Genomic DNA, 19,361 nt, shown 5'->3' with positions numbered 1-19,361 from the left:
ATTTATTATTTATTATTTATTATTTATTATTTATTATTTATTATTTATTATTTATTATTTATTATTTATTATTTATTATTTATTATTTATTATTTATTATTTATTATTTATTATTTATTATTTATTATTTATTATTTATTATTTATTATTTATTATTTATTATTTATTATTTATTATTTAATTATTTATTATTTATTATTTAATTATTTATTATTTATTATTTATTATTTATGATTTATTATTTACTATTTATTATAATTTTCGGATTCCAGCGCTATCTCTCCATCCAAAGGCAATTTATACCAAATTTAGTATTTTCCGTACTTAAAAGTACGAATTTCAGAATTACCTCAATCCTACACTTCAAAAGTAGTTTTAATTGCAAATTTCAGTATTCCGTCTCTATGCGTTCACTCACATCCAAATTGTACCAAATTTAGTACTTTCCGTTTCTATAAGTATGAATTTCCAAAACTACCTCTATCCTACATTCCATCAGTAAACTTAATTCGAAATTTCAGGATTCCAACTCTATCCGTTCAACTAAATTTAAATTGTACCAAATTTAGTACCATTTAGTACTTTTCGTGCCCATAAGTATACATTTCCAAGACTAACTCAATCCTACACTCCAAAAGTAATGAAATTCCAAATTTCAGGATTCCAGCTCTATCCGTTCACCTAAATAGAAATTGTACCAAATTTAGTACCGTTTACTACTTTTCGTACCCATAAGTAAGAATTTCCAAAACTACCTAATTCCTTTACTCCATCAGTAATCTTAATTCCAAATTTCAGGTTTCCATGTCTATCTAAATCCAAATTGTACCAAATTTTGTACCATTTAGTACTTTTCGTACACATAAGTATGAATTTCCAAAAGTACACCCATATCTCAATCGTACGCTTCAACGGTAATCTAAATTCCAAATTTCAGGTTTTCAGCTCTATCCGTTCACCCAAATCCAAATTGTACCAAATTTAGTACCATTTAGTACTACTCGTACACATAAGTACGAACTTCCAAAATAATTTCCTTATATCAACACCACTTCACAACCTTGATTTCCATACCAAATATGAACATTGTAGCTATATCCGCTCAAAATATACAATTGGTACCAAATTTAGTAACTTTTCGTACACTTATAAGTCGAATTTCCAAAAACCCTTTGGTACATCTTTCTAAATCTCCATCAGTTACCCTCATTCCAAATTTCAGAATTCTAGCTCTTCCCGTTTGCCTAATACAAAGGGTACCATATTTAGTACCTTTTAGCACTTTTCGTACCCTTCTAGGTCGAATTTCCAAAAACCCAGCCTTATCTCACCCCTACACACCGACAGCAACCCACAGTCAAAATTTCAGCTTTCTAGCTTCAGCGGTTTCGTCTGGGCGATGATATACATGTCACTCACTCACTCACTCACTCACTCACTCAGTCATCACTAAGCTCTTTTATATATATAGATAAAACGGGTTTCTGTCTAATCAGATTTTCTCTACGATCATCCTAACAATATATGCATTTGCATAGGATTCCGCTGTCTATTCATGAGCTTTTTTCTTGCCTCTTGCATCTTCTTGATGACATCAGAGGTCTTCTGTTGTATACAGATGATCTGAAGAAGTCTTCTGTTGTCTATAGAATACCGTAAGATGTCGTCTGTTATCCATAGAAGACCTTAAGATGTCTTCTGTTATCTATAGAAGACTTCAATACGTCTTCTGCTGCCTAGAGAAGACCCCGAGATGTCTCCTGCTGTCTAGAGAAGACCTCGAGATGTCTCCTGTGCCTATAGAATACCTCGAGAAGTCTAGAAGAGAAGACCATATAAGGTATTTTGTTGCCCATAGAAGACTTCAAGAAGTCTTCTATTGTATATATAAGACCTCTATAGAAGACCTTTATAGGTCTTCTGTGGTCTATTGAAGACATCCATGGTCTTCACTTTTCTATTGAAGCCCTCAATATCTCTTCTGCTCTATAGAAAAAGCCTCATGAGGGGTTTTCTAACCCATTGAAGACCTAACGAAGTCTTCTGTGATATATAGAAGACTTCAAAAGATGTTATGTTGTCTATAGAAGATCTCCAGAGGTCTTCCGTTTTGTATAGAAGATCGCCATAGGTCCTCTGATGTCTATAAAAAACTTCAAGAGGTATTCGGTTGTCAATAGGAGACTTCTTAAGGTCTTCTGTTGTCCCTTGAAAATCACAAAGGGTCGTATGTTGTCTATAGAAGCTCTTTTGTTGTATGGAGAAGTCCTTATGCACTTTTTTCTTGCCCATTGTCGCATATAGACGACCAAACAAGGTCTCCCGTTACCTATAGAAGACCTCAAGAGGTTTTCTGTTGCCAAGAGGTTTTATGTTGCTTGTCCATAGAAGACCCAAGAAGTCTTCTGTTCTGTCTATAGAAGACCAAAGAGGCCTTCTGTTGTCTACAATATACCTCTTTTGTTACCCTTGAAGACCTCAAGAGGTCTTCTGTTGCTCTTTGGTAAATAGAAGATATCAAGACGTCCTATGTTGTCTACAGAAAACTTTAAGAGGTCTTCCATTGTATATAGAAGACCTCTTGAGGTCTTCTGTTGCCCATAGAATAATTTGTTGTCTATAGCAGAGCTCACAATATATTTTGTTGTCTACTGAGGACCTAAGAAAACTTCTGCTGTCTAGAGAATACCTCCAGGGACCTTTTGCTCATTGAAGACCTCAAGTAGTCTTCTGTTGTCTATAGAAGATTTTAAGAAATCTTCTTTTGTAAATAGAAGATCTCAAAAGGTGTTATGTTGTCTACCGAAGACCTCTAGAGATCCTCTGTGGTGAATGGGAGACATCAAGAAATCCACCGTTGTCTATACAAAGTCTGCAGAAGGCTTAAGAGGTCATCGGTTATCTATAGAAGACCTCTTCTGTTGTCCGTTAAAGATCACAAGAGGTCTTCTGTTGTCTATAGAAGAGTTCAGAAGATCTTCTGTTTTCTATAGAAGAGCTCAAGAGATCAGAGTACTTCTGATATCTAGAAAATACCTCCAGGGACTTTCTGAAAATACTTCCAGGGACCAAGGGTGACGTAGGGGATGGAAGATACCAAGGAACGGTCCTGACCGGTTTTAACATGGCAAAGCTCAGGATTTATCTTGGTCCCTCTTTCATCTCAAGTGGACACTGACCTCCCCGTGGTGTCACCTGGGGAACTGCCTTTAACACCCGTTAAAGGTAGTGAGCTAACATGTGCCGCGCGTTCACCAAAAGAACGTTAAAAACTTGGGTTTGGGCGTCGGGTTAGTAACCCTCCCCTAGAAAAAACAGCCTACTATGAAAAAACGAAAGAAAAGAAAAACAAACCCCTCTAAAGTTGACGAACCCCGCAAACGTTTTAAGGACCATGATCTGCGAATCTGCACCTGGAATGTTCGCACTCTTTATAGAGAAGGTGCAGTCTTCGCATTGGCAGACGTACTTGAAAAGTACAAGGCCGATATTACTGCCATACAGGAAATACGATGGATTGGGAAAGGCGTCACAACAACACCTAAAGGTGACACACTGTATTATAGCTGCCATGACGTAAAGCATGACTTTGGTTACGGATTCGTAGTTAGTCGGAACCCCACCCCAGTGAATGAAAGACTTGCTGCAATTCGAATAAAAGCTAAATTCTTCAACATCAGCTTTATTTACGCTCACGATCCTACTGAAGAAAAGGACGAACAGACCAAAGATATATTTTACGAGCGCTTAGAAGAAACATATGACCGCTGCCCTGCCCATGACATTAAAATAATTCTAGGCGATTTTAATGCCAAAATTGGAAAGAAGAATATCTTTGGCCCAACAGTCGGGAATTTCAGTCTCGACAGTGAAACATCTGACAATGGTATGAGGCTGATAGACTTTGCAGCTGCAAAAAACATGGTAGTTAGCAGTACCAGATTTAATCATCTCGATTTCATAAGGGCACCTGGCTGTCTCCAGATCAAAGAACAAGTAATCAAATTGATCATGTTGTGATAGATGGAAGACATTCATCGAGCGTGTTGGATGTACGATCGTTCCGAGGCACAAACATTGATTCGGACCACTACCTTGTTGCAGCAAAGGTACGTACCCATCAAAACGTTGCAAATAAAGCACGAACAGACACAACGCGGAAGTTGGACATCGATAGGCTTCAAACACAACAGATAGCCACAGCATATTCCACTCAACTAGCCCAATTGCTTTACGCGAGCACTCCTTGTCCCCATAACATAACATCACAATGGCAACATATTGCCCACTCCATGCAAACAGCCACAAAATCCATACTTGGATTCCAGAGACCTCCACAAAGGAATTCATGGTATGAGCAGGAGTGTTGTGCTGCTACCGAAGTTAAAAATGCGGCATATAGAGCTACTTTACAATCAATAGCAACGCGTAGCGCACGAGAGAGATATCGGGAGAAAAGGAGAGAAGAGAAACGTATTTTCCGCAAGAAAAAGAGAGAAATGGAAAAGCGGGAGTGTGAAAAAATCGAGATGTACAGGAGCCAGAATGAAGTCCGAAAATTTTACCAAAGAGTGAAACATCAAACAGATGGCTTTGGTACAGGCACATCATCCTGAATGTCAAAAGAAATGGCACAATTTACACCAACAGCCACATGTTACTTGCTTATGCTGATGACATAGACATCATGGGACGATCAGTATAGGAAGTAACTGATACCTTTAGGAAGGTCGAAGCAGAATCTGCGAAAGTGGGTCTGGCGGTAAACGGCGAAAAGACCAAATTGATGGTGTCGACGCGCAAAGCGTCCATAGAGCTCGGACCAACTGTGGAAGTTGGTACCTACAATTTTGAGGTAGTTAAAGACTTCGTCAACCTCGGCACTGCCATAAACACAACAAACAACATCAGTTGTGAAATAAGAAGAAGAATTGTATTGGCCAACAGATGCTACTATGGTCTAAGTAAGCAATTTAAAAACAAAGCCACATCTCGTCAAACAAAAATAACACTATACAAAACGCTGATACTACCCGTGCTAATGTATGGCTCCGAAGCATGGGTACTTGCGCAAGCAGATAAGGCAGTGCTTGGTGTGTTTGAGAGGAAAATTCTTCGAAAGATCTACGGGCCGATTTGCGTTGACGGTGAATATCGACGTCGTATGAACCACGAGCTATATCAGCTATACAAAGACATGAATATAGTTAAACGTATCGAGATGCAACGATTGCGTTGGCTAGGCCATATCATGAGAATGAGCGATGATGAACCCGTTAAAAAGGCGTATGAATACATGCCACATGGCGGTGCACGCAGAATCGGCAGGCCTAAGCTTCGATGGAGCATACAAGTGGATGAAGAAATGGAAACCGCGCCTTTCCATTCCAAAAAGTTAAGCGAAAAACAGAGAGGAATGGAGATCTTTTCTTAGTTCGGTCTATGGAACAAATGTTCTGTAATGGGCCAACTAAGTAAGTAAGTATTGCTCCTTTTACAATAGCTCTTCTCATGGTGTAGCTGTTTTCATATATTCGTATGTAATTTGATGTTATAAATTGTCGCAGACTATACGAGACCTTGGCATGTCCACTAGCAAATCCTTTCTAGATCATTTAAGTTTAAGATCGCCAAATGACTCACCCCCATAATTCATATGATTTTCCATTCGACATCATCAAATTTTTATGTAAATTTCACATTATTAAAATGCTTTTATTACAGTTGTTGTATTTTACAAATTCGACAAGTGTCGCTCATCGTAGGCGTTCAATATTTGAAACCGAAACATGAAATCTTAATTTCTATTCAAAAATTAAATAAGCGAACAACACAAATTTTTATAGGAGGATGGCCGAAAAGTTGTCGTTTCATTTAATTGAAAAATATGTGTGTATGTATAACATACACCTGTCCAAGCAAAATTGGCTTGAAGAAAATATTCTAATTATTCACTCGTGTCTTTAAAAAAAAACGAATGTAATTTTAATTAAGCAGATTGATTTGTTCAAAAACTATTTTTAATTTAGAAAAATGCATGATGACTAAGTTCAACATCGAAGAAAAAAATATGTCATCCATTTTATCACACATTAGCCATTACCATGTTCTAACAAGAAAAGTTTTCCGGAAATTTGGTTAATGATATGATGTACATATTTAACACCAAGATATGTGTGTATGTGTGTCTATTATCTGATTTCCACAAATACGTACTTCTCCCAGATTTGGGAAAAATTTAAAGATACTACCTTAAAATTTTCTGTCAATAAACACCTACAGTAGTATTCTGAAATATAAGCACAACTTAATTTCAAAATTTAGTCAAGTGAAAAAGCGTAGCAGCTGTCGCCAAATGCCGCAGCCTATTACACTGTGCGACAACAAAAAAAAAATGACGAGGAAAATCGAGTAGATTATGAAAGTAGAGCTAAAAATATGAGACACGTGTATCGGCGTTTTAAAAGTTTACGTCGGAAAGTAACCAAAATAGGCGGGGCAAGTTCCACCCATTTTTAATTTTTTCAAAATATTCGAGTTAAGATATCTTTGAATCCTTGCATTTTAGGTATATAGTGTCTTTGGCAACTTTACAGAGGAATATGTGGGCAATATTTCTGTTAAATATTTTAACCCTCATGCGGTTGATAAAAGGGACCTTTTTTGTCCTTTTTTCAAAAATCTTTCAAAAACTCCTTAAAAATGTGATTGTATCAAATCCCAATATTCTACAAAATTGTTCGCCATAAAATTTTACTATAGGTCTCAGAATACACCAAATCTGTAACTCTTGTCTAATCGCCAGGAATCTCTAAAAATGAAAAACACGTTTTAGGGTTAAAGTCGGACTTCATCTGAGTTTATTCAAAATTGTCCCACAAAACATAAATTTAGAGAGATGATGTCAGAGACAAAAATATTCTTCGTCAAATTTCACTATGGGTCACCAAAGAAATGAAATGTCTATTTACATTTTATAGCATGAAAATATCAGTATCAATTTTGCTGAAAAACATGAAAATATTTCCGAATTTTATTGATGAAAAATTTTTCCTTCTTTTTTCGAGTTGGTACATAGAAGTAATATGAAACTTGGTTATAGGTGAAAAGTACCAAAGGATGAAAAATTCTACACAAAATTCCACTATGAGTTTCAAAATAAACTATATATCTATGTATACTATTTCCTTAAAAAATTAGATTACAAATTTATATAAATTAGGATGAAATTATATGTTTTAATTTTGGACTGTTAATTTTCCATAATTCCATACTGGATCAAAATCTAGCAAAATCCTTTACTTTTTGGGAATATTGTTAAAGAAAGAAATGTTCCAAATGAAATTTCATTATGGGTCTCTGAATAAAAGAAATCCGTAACCATAGCATATAACATTCTTAGCAGCACTTGTTTTTGATATATATGTTTTAGGGCCATATTTCCCAATTTTCATACAGATTGTCCTTGTGATTGGATACTGTAAATATCATATTGATGGATTTTCGTTATGAATTCATATAGAAGATGTTGTACGTTCCATTCATAATGTTCTTGAAATATTTGTAGTGCATATATAATTGGGAGTATAAAAAACCCACATTGGACCTGACCAAATTGCGTATTTTTAGTACTTTCAACTTAAATTCCGTAGTTTGGATAAGCCATTGGTTGCTTATATTGTAACTGAAAATACATTAGAGGTCTACGGCTATGGTCAAGTGAAAATATAGGTGTCATATGGGCTCTCACATGCACAATTTGGTGTGGTCCAAAAAACTACAATGATGGGACTAAGTCCTACTTTGGTGGCATTTACGGAATAAACCTTAGAAATTGACATAAATGACTATATCGTAACTGGGTTCATTATGGTCATTCATGATACAGCTATTTATGTCAAATGCTAGTGTTAGTTCCGCAAATGCCACCATTGCCACCGTAAATGCCACCATCATTGTATTTTTTTGGACCACACCAAATTGTGCATGTGAGAGCCCATAAGACACCTATATTTTCACTTGACCATAGCCGTAGACCTCTAATGTATTTTCAGTTACAATATAAGCAACCAATGGCTTATCCAAACTACGGAATTTAAGTTGAAAGTACTAAAAATACGCAATTTGGGCAGGTCCAATGTGGGTTTTTTATACTCCCAATTATATATGCACCACAAATATTTCAAGAACATTATGAATGGAACGTACAACATCTTCTGTATGAATTCATAAAGAAAAACCATCAATATGATATTTACAGTATCCAATCACAACGACAATCTGTATGAAAATTGGGAAATATGACCCTAAAACATATATATCAAAAACAAGTGCTGCTAAGAATGTTATATGATATGGTTACAGATTTCTTTTATTCAGAGACCCATAATGAAATTTCATTTGGAACATTTCTTTCTTTAACAATATTCCCAAAAAGTAAAGGATTTTGCTAGATTTTGATCCAGTATGGAATTATGTAAAATTAACAGTCCAAAATTAAAACATATAATTTCATCCTAATTTATATAAATTTGTAATCTAATTTTTTAAGGAAATAGTATACATAGATATATAGTTTATTTTGAAACTCATAGTGAAATTTTGTGTAGAATTTTTCATCCTTTGGCACTTTTCACCTATAACCAAGTTTCATATTACTTCTATGTACCAACTCGAAAAAAGAAGGAAAAATTTTTCATCAATAAAATTCGGAAATATTTTCATGTTTTTTCAGCAAAATTGATACTGATATTTTCATGCTATAAAATGTAAATAGACATTTCATTTCTTTGGTGACCCATAGTGAAATTTGACGAAGAATATTTTTGTCTCTGACATCATCTCTCTAAATTTATGTTTTGTGGGACAATTTTGAATAAACTCAGATGAAGTCCGACTTTAACCCTAAAACGTGTTTTTCATTTTTAGAGATTTCTGGCGATTAGACAAGAGCTACAGATTTGGTGTATTCTGAGACCTATAGTAAAATTTTATCGCGAACAATTTTGTAGAATATTTGGATTTGATACAATCACATTTTAAAGGAGTTTTTGAAAGATTTTTGAAAAAAGGACAAAAAAGACCCCTTTGATGAACCGCATGAGGGTTAACATTTTTAACAAAAATATTGCCCACATATTCCTCTGTAAAGTTGCCAAAGACACTATATACCTAAAATGCAAGGATTCAAAGATATCTTAACTCGAATATTTCGAAAAAATGGGCGAAACTTGCCCCGCCTATTTTGGTTACTTTCCGACGTAAACTTTTAAAACGCCGATACACGTGTCTCATATTTTCATAATCTATTCGATTTTTCCCATCATTTTGAAAAAAATTGAATTTTGTTGCACAGTGTTATTAAACAATACAATCTTCTGCAGACACATTTTTTTCAATACCATAACTAATAGCCTAATATTGAAGGTGTAAATGCCACCTATTTATGTTATGCGATCTTCAACCCCCTTCCAACGCCGGCCACTGTGATCATGGCACGGAGCAAAATATGCACCCTTATGACTTTGCATTACCCTTATAAAGGCTTCAACATCCTCCACCACCCCTTCAAATGAAGCGTTAAACAGCTGAGTGATGTGGAAATTATTATTTTTTCGGTTGCTTAGTTTTTTGAATTTCATTTCCATGGTTCTTCTTTCTACTAACCAAAAATACAAAACTTAATTCTTAGCACCTGACATTGGCAAAAGCCACGAAGGCAATGACCCTAGCAATTAATTTTAAATGTTTGCGTTACAAAAAAAAACTTATCTGCCTATTTGTTCTCTTATCTCTGGTAGTTTTTTATGCTTTAATTTATTTTTTTTACAAAACGCACCACAAGGTTGTCATATTTTTGTTGATATTAAAATAAACAAAAACAAATTATCATCATCATCATCGTCATAACTATGTAAAATATTCCGCCATTGAAAATCGTATAAATTTTCGAAGGCAAATTGGCCACACAATTCTTGTTTTATAAATTTGGAAAAAAACAAATATTGAACTGAATTGGTTGAGAGCGACAAAGAGCAAGAAAATTGTTCGACAGTTGTAAAACTGCGAACCACATGACATCATCTAATCATCAAAATTACAGAGTATGTGGTACAAGCCTACATGTAAAGGCCTGTATATGGTGGGGAAACAGCTGGCATTTTGGTAGTGATTGTTGTGTATATACAATTTACGCATAATTATATATACACACATACTTATACAAAAATGTGCGTATATAAAATTGTACGCACAACAAAAGACCGCAAATTGTTGATACCCCAAACCAGAACAAAATTCAAAGCAAAATACGACAGTGTTGTAAACTGCTTAATGTCGACGAAAAATTACACAATTTTTAAAAAATAAAAATAATAACAATTTTAAATCGTATGAAACTGTTATTGTATACTAACAGACCCGGGTCCGCGTTGCTGAATTTTTGCGCTCAATTATTATGTTAACAAGATTAACTAGTTCGGCATCAGTAACTAGTCGATTCTTAGGGCTACAGTAACTAGTTCCACTTTAGACCCCTCACAGTGCAGTCAACTGTAAACTTTATCATGGGGATGTCATAGGAGGTAACCAATTGACTTTTTATGCATTACCTGTAGATAGTATTGTACTAGTTCCAATTTTACAGTCATATACCAGTATGTTGTTCAAAAAAGTGGTGGATTTAATGTAAGAGTAAATAGTCGCAACTGACGCTTCGTCGTTTACGTGGGAATAAAAAGGGTGTCAATTGGTTCCCTTCGCTTTACTTTGTGACGATTTGGTACTAGTTCGGCCCAGAATTATTTCTGGCCTAATTGTGACAATTGGAATTTTCATTGGTAGTGGGTAGAGAGAAAAGATGACAAATTGTATATTTCCTTCATATTCCTTTTATATACCAGAACAATGTGAATAATAGGTACGAATATGTTCAGTCCATCAGCACTAGCTTCTGTTATTGGATGCTGCATTTATATGCAAGTTATTAAGAAAATGCAAATGTGAATTATTTATACAAATCGTCGATTAAGTAAAAAAATGGTGGATTTAATTTAAGAGCGAATAATCGCAACTGACGTCTCGTCGTTTATTTGGGGATAAAAAGGTGTCAATTGGTTCCCTTCGCATTACTTAGTTGTCAATTGTGTACTAGTACCGCATAGAACTAGTTCTGGACTACTTAAATCACAGCAATTGCAATTTTCATTGCAAGCGGGTTACGTTTAGGATTGATAATCGCCCTGATCACTATCTTTATCCTAACGCAATCTATTTATAAAACTAAAAAATGGTAAGTCGTATTCTTCCGCTTATTAAGGTCGTATATGTTTTTAGTTTTTCTTTGCTGATGGACAGATCTACGCTTTTGTACCATTAAATCAAACCATTTTGGATAACTTGTAAACATGTCGTTTTTTTAATAGTACCGTGCCATCTCCAGAAAATTTCATGAAAATGTATATATGTATAACATATTTAAAAAGTGGCAGTGGTGGACTTCTGACCCAACTAAGAAAATTTAAGCGGCGGTATAGCAAATTAATTTGCAAACCGATGCGTTCATAAGTTTTGCAAATATAACGATTTTAAAACAATAGGGCCCTCCGAAATTCATCAACAAATATATCGCCTATTTTCACCGGGGGCCATCCCTGTACATTTTCTGAAAATGTCAGGAAAATCAATTTAGACGTTTTTAAGTCCATACGTGCATACAAACATAAATATTGATTTTTATATATAAGATGAAGAAGATGAATTTGTTATAAAAATGTTATTGCATTAAAAAAAGTAAAAAGTAAAAGTTATAACGACAGTCAAAGGACCGACGGAATTGGACGCTATAACCGATATTTGTTTTATGTGGGCCATAAAGGCACACAGAAATATGGGACTTTTGGATTTTGTTTTTATACCCTCAGCATTTATGCTAACGAGAGTATATACACTTTCATACGGACAAAATGTGCCTCATCGAAATAATGGTTTTAGACCCCAAGTATGTTTTGACGAAATGTGTTTCAGACAATTTGGAGTCGATTTAGCAATGTCCGTCCGTCTGTCTGGCTGGCTGGTGCGCACGATAACTCTCGAACGGATGAGCCGATTGGGTCCAACATTTGGCTTTCGTAATATTTTGTCCAAACTTAGTTTAAGTTCGAAGATGGGTTATATCGGTCCACTCCTTCCGGTACCTCCCCCACAAAAGTTTGAAAATGTTCTGAAAATTTGTGCGTACGATAACTCTTGAAGGAAGTAACCGATATGATCCATACTGTGCACATCGTGAAATTTCTACCAGACTTAGATGAGGTTCCAATAAGGACTCAATCGGTCCGCTCCTTCGGGTACCTCGCACACAAAATTTCGGAAAAGTTCAGTTTAGGAGCAGGTCTCGAATAGCTTCGGTTTTTGTTGTAGCATCTTGTATTCACCACCCCCCATACGACGGTACACGTTTTATCTGGGGCAAGTCCATACTTCCTGAGAAAATAGCCTGAAAAGTACAAAAAACCCCTATAAAACCGTGTGTTGTGGTTGGAGCGTAAGATAAATCTCGAATGGTTTTGCCGAGTTGGTCCAAAATTTGACCTTCGTCATATTTGTCCAAACTTAGCTTAAGTTCGAAGATAAGCCATATCGGTACACTCCTTCAGATACCTCCCCCACAAAATTTCAAAAATGTTGGGAAACATTGTGCGCATGATAAGTCTTGAAGGGAGTGACCGATGTGGTCCATACATTACACACCCTAATATATCTACCAGATGTATATCAGTTTTGAATATGGATTATATTTGTCTACTCCTTTGTGTACCTCCTACACAACATTTCGGATAAGTTCACTTTAAGACCTGCTCTCGAATCACTGTTATTTCTGTTGAAGCAACATGCATTCGCTGCCTCAATTACGACGGTAGAAGCTTTTTCAAGGGCAAGTCCACTCTTCTTGATAAAACTGCCCGAAGGTGTAAAAACCCCATAGCACCAAATGTAGTCGCTGGAGAGCAATATAACTCTTGAACTGATCAACCGATTTGGTCATATTGACTTTCGTCATATTTCGTCCAAACTTAGTCTCAGTTCGAAGATGGGCAACAGCTTCCAGTACTTCCCCCTCAATATGTAGAACATTTCACTAAAAATGTAAAATGGAATGCACGATGCCTCTTGAACGGGGAAACCAATTTGTTTAAAACTTTGGATCTCCTAATACATATGTTGTCCAAATTTAGTTTAACTTCCAAAATGGCCGATATCGATTTTCTGGTACAAAATTTATGCGATGACCCACTGAAATGGCTAGTGGGCGCGATATCTATCAAAAATAAGATCAACTTTCGTAATGGACTATGTCGGTCCATTCCTTTAAGTACCCCCTCCAACAAATTTGATTTTATCCTAATCCACATTTTTGTCGGCAAGTTCAAATGTCCGAAAAGACCCTAAAATTTAGGGCCTAAATACATTCGATCTGTCCGTAGATGATAGTTTAAATTAGGATAGGCTGAGGGTATATCTCTGTCGGCGGATACTTTTTTACTTGTTATAACCGATATGTCGATATTTTTTAAGCGATTTCGACTGTATACGAAGACATTCCTTGGATAAATATGAACTTTTTAACACAAAAACGAATCAAATCGGGGCCTATGACAGCTCAGGAGCTTTGACATTTGTGTATTAATACTCCTCCACACTACCGCTCACCTTTGAACTTTTGAAAATACATATTAGATTTTTATAATTTTTTGTCCTATTCTGGTCCACAGATACCGAACCGCCCAAAAAATTAAGGACACAGTCAACTACAAAAATGTACCTAAGATTTCAATAAACAATTTTCTAGAACATATACTTTTAGAAAAACTTTTAATTTCCTTAAAAAGTGAAAATATTTTTGAACAAAATAGCGCGATTTTTAATATTTTCATACGTTTTTATTTTTATTTGCTTCAATAGTAAAAATAGTTTTTTCAAAAAAATCGCGCAATTTTTTTCAAAAAAAATTCGGTTGCGGCACTTTTCTTATTTAGAAATTGTAATTAAACACATCTTTTTTTACATATTTTTATATTTTTAAAATAACTTTATATTTCATTAAAATAAGCAAAACTTTTTGTAACAAGTAAAATAGTATCAGTCGGCTCTGCCGACAGAGAAATACCCTCAGCCTATGTGATCTGAAAAGTTCATCTACGGACTGATCGAATTTATTTAGGGTCTTTTCAAAATTTTGTGGCCCTTTTCGGACATTAGAACTTGCCGACAAAAATGTAGATTTGGATAAAAGCTTAAAAGTGTTGCGGATGAGGTACTTAAAAAAATGGACGGAAGTGGATGTTATTTTGGGAGTCATATCTTTTCATCGTATAACTTTTGGACCAGTATGCCGGGGAGCATGGAATTGTCAGCGGATATGACTTATCTTCGAACTTAAACTAAGCTTGGACAAAATATTACGAAGGCCAAATTTTGGACCGAATCGGCAAATCCGTTCTAGAGTTATCTTGCGCTCCAACCACTACACATGGTGTCATAGGGGGTTTTTTTGTACCTTTCAGGCTATTTTCTCTGGAAGTATATCGAGAGCACGTCCTAGGATGAACATTTCCGAAAATTTGTGTGGGAGTTACCCGAAGAAGTGGACTGATTGAGTCCATTTTGGAACCTCATCTAAGTCTGATAGAAATTTCGCGATGTGCAAAGTGTGGACCCAATCGGTTACTTTCTTCAGGAGTTATCGTGCGCACAAATTGTCCGAACTTTTTCGAACTTTCGTGGGGGAGGTACCGGAAGGTCCACTCTTTATCCCATTTTCGAACTTAAACTATGTTGGATAAAATATTACGAAAGCCAAATTTTAGACCGAGTCAGTTGATCCGTTCGAGACTTATCGTGCGCTCCAGCCAGCAAGACAGGCAGACGGACATGGCTAAATCAACTCCAAATTTTCTGAAACGGATTTCGTCGAAATCCATTATTTCAATGAGGCACATTTTGCCCATACGAAAGTGTATATACCCTTGTTAGCATAAATGCTTTTCCACTTCCCGACACATCACCACTTAGCTTCATAAGGTGACAATATTTTATTTTTACACGTTTTTTTCTAAAAACCAAAAAATCCATACAGCAGGCAAAATGTTGTTGAAATGTTGAATATGGTTCGATTTGTATTGGTTACTACTCCTTATTATCATAAAAAATTAAAATCAATTATAAATAGTTTTATGAAATGAAAACTGTGTATGAAATTAAAGTTATTTTTAATGTTCTTATACATTTGAAATAAAAATTGTGTAAAATACACATGATGGTGTTTATTTCAGCTAAAACCCATATTTTGTTGTATTTAAAAAAAAAAATAAAAAGTGTTTGTAAAAGTATGCAAATACTTTCTGAAAAAATGGAAAGCGCCTCAGGCGAAAAAAATGTTGAAAAAAATCGCACGATTTTTTTACAAAAGTATTTAAGAAAATAAGAAATTTTTATAAAAGTATGCAATTACTTTCTGAAAAATAAACAGCAGGCAAAATATTTTTGAAAAAAGTTCGATTTTTTACAAAAATATGTTCACTATTTAAGAAAATACAAAGTTTTTGTAAAAATATGCAAATAACTTCTGAAAATCAAAAAACTACGAAGGGAAAAATATTTTTGAAAATATTAAAAAAAAATATAAAAAATATTTTCACAATTTAAGAAAATATAATTTTTTTGTAAAAATATGCAAATACTTTCAAAATAGCTCTATTAAAAAAAATTTGAAATGAAAAAAATTTTTCGGAGTTATATCCGCGATTTTTTAGTTCATTTGGGAGTTATGTCCGTGGGAGTCATGTCCGGGCACCTAGTAAAACGTATATATAGAGTTGCAACGATTGCGTTGTCTGGGTCATGTCAATGTGATGGATAAAGATGTCCACGCCAGAAAAAGCATACGAATACGAATAAGGGCATATACCGTTATGCCCAAAGGGAAGGCCAAAACTCCGATGGAGAACCAAGTTGAAGACGATATCACCAAACATGGCATTTAAAATTTGAGAAGTAGTCTCAAAGATCGGCGTGTTTGGAAATCTGTTCTTATTTCGGCTTATGGAACATAACGTTCTGTTTAGAATATAAAACCATCTAAGTAAGATTCTTGCAGGTTCTGGAACAAAGCAATACAGGCCATTTAGATATGACCTCATTAGCCTCATTAGCGCATTATCAGGATTTATTTATTAAATCCGGTGATAATCTACCAGATTTCCCATACAAAAATAAATCCTCGTATTTAGTGGATTTGTTTTAAATTCGGCATAAATCCTCGTATACAACTCCGTTTTTTGTAATATGTTGCTAGAAAATACAACAACAATACATATACAACAAAAATAATTTAAAATGTCAACATCTGTAAAAAAGGCGAAAAAAAATTTGCTTTGATATACAAAGTTGATTTTAATCAACCAAGACTAATATTAACGATGTCTAAACGATAAAATAATTCATTATTTGCTCATAAGTTAGCATTAGTAGCATATTGTGCTAACATTTTCAATATTAAACAATAAATTTGTAATTTGCGTATGTTTTTTGAGCCGGATTCAATTTACAACAACTTCTTTTGACATTTCAAATTCGATCAGATGGCCTGATGCATTTAAATTGGTAAGTGTGCTATGAACAAAAATCAGCTGACTGTCGTTTATATCATTCAAATGTATATCTAAATGCAATGAGATTTGTACTGGATTTATTAAATCCAGTTGAGGATTTATGGCTAGTCTAAATGAGCTATAAGTAAGATTATTGCAGGTTCTGGAACAAATCGTCATACTACGTTTCCATTTATGAAATCCACTCGATTTTAACTGCCCACCAAAATGTTCGATGTCAAAGATGCCATTCAATCATGGGTGCAAATGATCTGGCATGTCATCTTTTTAGCATCTTCATCGATGAATTTTATATGAGAGTGGACCCCAAAAGATGCTATTCATTTCTGGACACAAAGCATGTCATTTACACCAATGCTTTGACATGTCATTTTCCCCAATGCTTCGGCATGTCATTTTCACCAACCCTTTGCAATGATATTATCATTACGACGATTTATAAAGTGATCTTGTGCAAACAATTCGAACTTAGGATTTTTTGAAAGTACAGACCCAAACGACAAGAAACTCTAGTTGGGTTTTGTTGTGTCAGATTCAACTCGGATTTTATGGCCCCATCTAAACATGGTTAACTATTGAGTTTTTAAAGAAATTCGGGACTATATCTCTGAAACCAATGCGAATCTTCTTCTGACCTCTGAAGCAAATTTGTAGCTAGGGACAGGAATAAAATATTTGGAGAAATAATGAACTCGAAACACTACAATTATTGCCTCAAATTTCAAAATATATGCAAAAATTCCACAATTTTTATACATTTCGCACCGTATCTCCAAAACCGTTAATTTTTTCTGAATATTTTCTTTTGGAAAAATATTCCCTAGACAACCCTACAGAACATGTCATTGTTGTAAAATGTCAATAATGTAGTGAAATCTGAAATGCGATTATAAACTGTTGGTGTGAACTGCGTTTGAAATACGTGTTGTAATCGATATGATGCAAAATACCGCTGAAACAACATGAAGTAAGCATTTTAGAGTTTCAGAATGTTCTAAAGAATTGTTGAGAACTTTATTTGGAAGATTTTTTTCAAAAGGTAACTTGGTTCAACTCCCAATAGTTTAGCCGATACTGACCAGAATTTCAGCAAATATGTACAATTTTCTATATTTTATAGATTTTGATGCCCTAGATGGAGTTTTTCTTATGTGTTTTTTTTTTTAATATAAGTTCTACTAGTTTAGGGCTACAATATTGCTAAAGACAGCAAGGACAAACTCCTATTCGTTTCTGAGATAAAGGCCTGATAAATGAAAAAAGTGTAAATTTCAGCCATCTCGGTATGATAATGAGGCCAAAACCTTCAAAATACCGAAAATCGGGAGATATCGTCCTATGGGGGCTATATCAAAACGTGGACCTATATAAACATTTTATGGTAGAAATGATTCTTGCCTCTGGAAACACGAAATACCAACTTACAACCGATTCTGTTGTCAAATGGGACTAATACATTCAAAATATATTAAAATGACGCGTACTTTATATGGGGGCTATACCAAAACGTGGATCTATATAAACCAACTTTGGTAGGAATGTTTGTTGGCCTCTGGAGACAGAAAATACCAAATTACAACCAATTCGGTGGTAAAATGGGACAAATATCTTAAAAATTCCTTAAAACGACGGCGCTTCACGCGTCATTTTGTATGGGGGCTATACGAGAGCGTCGACCTACATAGTCCGCTTTCAATACCAAAAGTCCTACGTACATATAATAGATTTTACCAAAATTTCATCCACCTACTTCAATCCGTTCTGACGCTAGAGTGATTTCCACAGACGGGCAGACCGGCGGACATGGCTATATCGATGTAGAATTGCACGCTGATCAAGAATATATATACTTTGTGGGGTCTACAATGATTATTTCGAGTAGTTACAAACGGAATGACAAACTTAATATACCCCCATCCTATCTGGAGGGTATAAAAATTTGTATAATTAAAAACACTAAATTCATTTCTATTGAATCGATGGAATGGATTCAAATGCTGATGAAAAGATCGGAACTTTCACGACTTCCTTTGCATTGGTTCAAATGCTAATGAAAAGATCGGATCGTTCACGACTTCGTGTAAACCAATGCAAAAGATGCCATGAAATCACGTCATCGCATGGAACCCCTTCCTTAAAATTTTGCTGGGGGTCAATTCCTTTGTGTATACGTCAAAAGAACTCATCCGAAATCCATTTGATTTCATTTGACGTTTATGCAATGGAATTGACGGTTGAAATCGAGTGGATTTCGTAAATGTAAACCCAGCATTAGATTTGTTATTTAAATTTCTTATTCTTTTATACTTATTTCAATTGCTTTTATAAATCTCATATTAGCATCACTGGAAAACGTGCTAAAAGTCATTACACTGTTTTATGTACATTTTGGCCTTGTACTTCGGCTGGTGTTACTGAGTGCGAGAGCAACATACAACGTAAAGCGAATTCATTGTCAATGAAAGCATAAGAATCATAATTTATACATAAAATGAGAGAATGGCATGGGCCAAAGTAGAACAATTCCCCCCAAAAAACGCTCTATCCCCCCTAAATGACCAAATGGATGGCAGATGATGAGATACGAATGTTTGAATTGTTTTGACTAATATGTGAGTGAGCCATATAAAGCTTTTTACAACAATAAAATGAACAAACATTTGTCCAATTTTCATTGTAAATATTAAAACA

General features: G+C 34.9%; 2 protein-coding genes across 5 annotated transcripts in view; both read right to left on the bottom strand.

The window, feature by feature from the left end:
- Positions 1-19,361, bottom strand: part of PK1-R (Pyrokinin 1 receptor) — a 159,300-nt gene that overhangs the window by 72,134 nt on the left and 67,805 nt on the right. The window lies entirely within an intron of this gene.
- The window catches only part of LOC141389272 (uncharacterized), a 34,625-nt gene that overhangs the window by 14,055 nt on the left and 1,209 nt on the right, over positions 1-19,361 (bottom strand). The window lies entirely within an intron of this gene.

Source organism: Musca autumnalis, unplaced genomic scaffold (genome assembly GCF_047663935.1).
Source record: "Musca autumnalis isolate F117 unplaced genomic scaffold, ASM4766393v1 scaffold_1, whole genome shotgun sequence".
NCBI lineage: Eukaryota > Metazoa > Arthropoda > Insecta > Diptera > Muscidae > Musca > Musca autumnalis.
This window is presented reverse-complemented; position numbering and strand designations above follow the sequence as displayed.